Source organism: Phalaenopsis equestris, unplaced genomic scaffold, assembly GCF_001263595.1.
Source record: "Phalaenopsis equestris unplaced genomic scaffold, ASM126359v1 Scaffold000134, whole genome shotgun sequence".
Taxonomy (NCBI): Eukaryota; Viridiplantae; Streptophyta; class Magnoliopsida; order Asparagales; family Orchidaceae; genus Phalaenopsis; species Phalaenopsis equestris.
In genome coordinates this window covers 4,194,674-4,199,928 of record NW_018164576.1, presented here as the reverse complement: position 1 = coordinate 4,199,928, position 5,255 = coordinate 4,194,674, and the positions used below count along the sequence as shown (strand labels likewise).

At 38.0% G+C, this 5,255-nt stretch overlaps 1 protein-coding gene across 1 annotated transcript in view; it reads left to right on the top strand.

The window, feature by feature from the left end:
• The window catches only part of LOC110021369, a 30,639-nt gene that overhangs the window by 15,933 nt on the left and 9,451 nt on the right, over positions 1 to 5,255 (top strand). The gene's annotated exons all lie outside the window — the stretch shown is intronic.

Genomic DNA, 5,255 nt, shown 5'->3' with positions numbered 1-5,255 from the left:
TATATATATATATATATATAAATTAAAGAGAAAGGTACAAATATGTTTGTATGGGTAAGCCTAAACACCCAACCCACACGGTACAACACACACCAAAAAATGTAAATGAAGGGTACATATAGAAAAAACAAAAACCTAAAAAACCACCCAGGCGCTAATAAAGTGTGAGCCATCCCAATCTAGTCTTGCCTCTGCCTCTAGTTCTCGGTACGAATCAACTAGCAGATTGGTAAGGTGTTGACCATTACCCGTAGTAACCAAAGTATAATCCATAAGACTTCTGAGCTCTAGTAGATCTCTATTCTTCTTCCTCCTGGAAGTATAAACCTGCCATTTCTCCTCCGAAGAATCAGTCTGATGGGGTCGAGCTGAAGCAGAAGGAATACCAACAGTAGTACCCAAAATAGGTTCTAGAATATGTGAAGTATGAGTTGCCTCTACACCGAATACTTCTTGAAGAATACACACCGAATACTTCTTGAAGAAGTGGAGCTGCGAGACTCTCCTGATTATCAGCCTGAATACTATCATATATAGGTAATAGTCTAGCGGTATTATTTTTTATGGATTTTGTAGGTGTCAGCACCGCATCACTCGCAGTAACAGTAACAACAGTGTCAGGGAGGGTCCTCAGAGGCAACAAACATCTCCTGTCTGGTAGTATCCTCCTCAGGTGGAACTAAAATGTCCATAACAGTGGGGTTAGACCATCCTTATTCACTTGAATCTTAGATTTCAAATTAGGATGAAACTTGTGACATTTAGCAAATATACGACCAAACATCTTACAATGAGTGCAATATGTGGGTTTATGTTTTATGACGATTTGTTGTCAATAACCATTATGGGTTGTGCCCAACCAGACTTTAGTAACATTAGATAAAGTAATATCCCTTTTCACAAGAATTCTGACCACTGAGGGTCTGGTTAGATTGAAAGTAGGCAGATCTAATTTCAAAGGATGACCCCAATAAAGTAGAGAACCTGATAGTGAAAAAAATGCAGCTTGAGACCAGGTAAACTAAACCATACCGGTACAGTAGGGGTTTCATGATTTGGGTCGAAATTAGGAGACCACTTGAGTAACTTCATTGATTTGCCTTCGATATTAAGATATTTCTTGGAGAAAATTTTGTTGTAGTCTTCAGTCAATGTTAGTTGGATCAACACGTATCCCATCCATAAGTCTCACTTTCCACTTGCCTACTAGCTTAAGATCATCAACACCTAATAACATCGATAGGAGGGTGTCCCCACTGAAATTTTTCAATAAGAGCAAACTTAAATTTTTACGCAAGAGTAAAAATTTCTGATTAAGAGAAAAAGATTGTTTTTTTTCCACTTTTCCTACTTCCCTTCTTAATAAAAGGACAATCATCTGTACCCTCACGAGATTCTTTATAACTTGAGGGGAATACCACCGCAAACTCCACCTGAAAGTTTCACATGGGCAAATGAGACTTTGTCAGGCTCAGCCAAAGAAGAAGGAAATACCATCAGAGGCTGTCGACGTTAAAACTGTTGCGAGATTATTGAAGTGGAGTGATATCAAGTAGGAGGAGTGTAGCGATATCGAGGAAGACGCCGCCGCGAGTAGTGGAGCGATATCGCGACGCGAGCCTCAACAGGGAGCTGCGAACGCCGACGTCGATGTAGACACAGACGCCAGATGACAGATCTATATATAAATCAGTTACAACATATGAAACTTGCTTTAAAAGTTCTTATGATACCCAGATAGAGAACTTACACACACACACAGATCTATATATATATATATATCATCGAACTCTGCAAGTTTCTTTCAACTTATCTCGGTTTTCTTAATGAACAGCTCAAATGGCCAATTGCCAACCTATTTTTAATAAACGGAAAAAAAAGTTGCATCTTCATTTGTCGCCAATTAAAAATTGGCCTACTAAAAATGGTTTCCAGGAGTCAGTAATGCTGATGTTTTTACTTGGGAACAAAGAAATACAAATACAGACACTTTTGTTGATTTTAAATACACAGAACGCATATATATATATATGTATGTATGTATATTCATTCAACTTCCTTCACTTGGAACAAATATAAAATGTTATTGCTATAATGCATGCTAAAAAAAGTATAGTTAATGCATCTATAATTACTGCCATGCTTGTGGTGTACCTGAAAATGTTAACAAAAGTGGTGTGCTTCACTGACTTAGTAGATGATCCTTGCCAAATACATTAAGCTTAGCTTGTTACATGATTGTTGACATTAGTTTGATTGGAGAAGTTGCCCGTAAGAAACTGTCGGTCACCGAAATCGAGATCTCGTCGCTCGCTTTGGAAGAACGTTTTAATTTACATATAGATTTAAGTTTAGAAAAATATGATATCAAACTGACCCCATATTTTTCATAGTTTAAATGAAAGAGTACGATACCTCAAATCCTGTATTTATCCCGAAAGATAAGCACAAGACTTGAGGATGAGGCTCGATCAAATAAACTAAGAAATATATGACGTCCGTTTGGTCAGCGAAACCGTTTTATTTGCCGACAATTTCCTCTATTTAATATGAAAAATTAAATAGGGTTTATATTAAGTTGGGTTCGGAAAAATTTTCTATAATGAAAAACCCCTATAGTTAATTACATCTTAAATGACCGAAGTCACCTAAGGATACTCTCGATAAAAATCAGAAAAAATTATCTTCAAGGAGGTCAAAAGGATAGGACTTTTTCAACGAAATCGGACAAAAAAGGAATGATTCAAGTTTGAAACATTCATTGTAGAATCCAACGGAAGAAGAAGTAGAAGATGTTACAGATCCGAAGGAGAACTTCGGTGATTTCCCAAACAATCCTATTGTTTGGCTTCAGTTTAGAGGAGAAACATTTAAGTGTTTAATCCTGCCAATTTTATTTAATTAGGACTTACATCTGTGTAAAACAATCACCCAAATAGCCTGGAAGATGTGAGGATTTAGGTCGTGACGGACGACAACCTTAGAATCCTAAAGCGAGTTAGGGCTTAGATTGCACAATGTACAGAAGCTTAAAAGATAGAGTGAGGGTTTATATACATATCGTTATAAACTACATCAAAGTCCTATGGCTTGGTTGTTTAATTCTAAGGAAGAAAATTAGTTTAGCTGATGTAGACAAGTTTTGCTGTTAAAGATGGTCGTGCTGCCCACAACGCTAGCTCCAAGCTCCTTGTCGTAACGGGTGTAGGTTTTCTAGGGTGACGAATTATGATGTCAAATCAGACGACCCTATGGTTGTGGTTCTTTAAACATTTTACGAAAGACATGTTGAAGTTGTACAGTGTATGAAATAACAGTAGAGTGTAGTACAGGACAAGCATTAGCGTTTTCAGTGAAAAAGAAAAGTACAACATGCAGTGTAAAGAAAAGGTAAAAGGTACAACAGGAGAGTGACTGCAAGAAAGTAACATGCTGTAAACACAAAACAAACCTATATACCTGAGAGATTCGTTGTTCCTTAGGTGTAGTTGATGCAACGGGTACAAGTAACAAAATTTGAAGAAACAGACCGAAATGCATCATATAAACAAAAGCTAATGAAGAAAAGAAACATCGTCCAAAAAACTCGAGAAAGATCGTCAAAAGACTCACGACAGAAAAAATATGAAGAAACCGACGAATCGATAAATCGATGAAAATCATTGGAAAACACGAGAAAATCCCAGAAAAAATACCACTAGTGCTTTATCCAAAAGTTTCGTAAGACATATGAAAAAGTCCGAAAAGAGGGGACCTCAAGCACTCGGGTAGGGCTAGACTCAAATATATATTTGTACTCGAGGGTCGTCGAAGGCTACTCGGTCACCCGGATGTATAAAGTCTGTCACTCAACTAGAAATGTGTCTTATTGAACCTAACTTAGGAGGGTACTCCTTGGACTGAAGCAAGTGATCAACAGACGGACAACCAAATTTTAAAAAAGTATTTAAAATTTATATTTTTAGCATGCACATAGGTTTCAAGCATACAAAAGTGGGTTGTATCAATTTTGTTTGTAGCGAAAAATATATTTTTGTTAAAAAAAAGGTGTATCCGTTCTTATCAAAAAAAAATTTATTAGTTTTGAAAAAGTGTAGTTGTCCACGAGTCGATCACGCTATCGGGTGTAGGACTACCAACAACCTAAGAAGGTACGGATCAACTCCCGCTAGTCTTATGTCGGTGAATGATATTACATCCTACGGTTTATCGAGTCCGTGGGGGTGTCCCGATGTCATAGGATGAAATATCATTCCGCTCTACTACCAGTGTGCCTTTGTCATCACCGCCCTAAGCCCCAAAACAAATCCGATCTACTTGCGACCTTGCTTGATGATTTCACATATAGCAAAAAGCTATACGTTGACACTTATATATCAGATATAAGCATAAAAAATTGAACCAAAAAGCAAGAAAAAAAAACAAAAGTGGGGTGAGAGAGAGGAGACACCGATCCACCTAAAACACCGAAAAGACGGAGGATGAATCAGCCCTCAAAACTCATAATGAAAAAACCTGAGAAGGTAGGGCCCAAGGTCCTTGAATCAATCCGAAAGGATGTTATTTTTCTCGCTTTGTTAGAATTGGATCAACCCAAGGAAGGTGTCCTTTCCAAATCCTGTCTCGAACGGATAGAAGCGAGCCCAAACCGACAGGACGATCACCCACACATGACCTCCCCGATATTGGTGTCTAACCTAAAAAAAAAATATTCTATGGGCTCAATTTAATTCAACCAAATGCTCTCCCAAATAGGACTTGAAAATCCTCCAAATTCCATGAATTGAACAAAAGGAAAGTGATCCAGGGTTGAACAAAATCGACACCTCCAAACTCATGCTGAACAAAAGGAAAGTGATCCAGGGAAGACTACCATCGACACCAAAATTAAAATTTTTTAATTAAAATTTTTTAACTCCCAAATTAATCAATAGCTTCACATACCAAATAAACATAGAACATTCCAATAAAGCCACATAAATGCTCACTGCCGGGGTCAATAGAGAAGAGGAAGCAGCCACCAAAGCTCTCGGCCAAGATCACCAACAGAACAAGGAGCTCACGGCTAAGGCAAGAAGCAGGGCCAAAAGAGGCTCACGACTAAGGAAACCCAAGACACAAAGAAGGCTCACGGCCAAGGCAACCCAAGGCACAAGAAAGGCTTACAACCAAGGCAACCCAAGTCAATTCCACGAGGATCTTTGATATACATAAGAGAGTACAAAATATAACCATAATTTTGGGATGAATTTTGG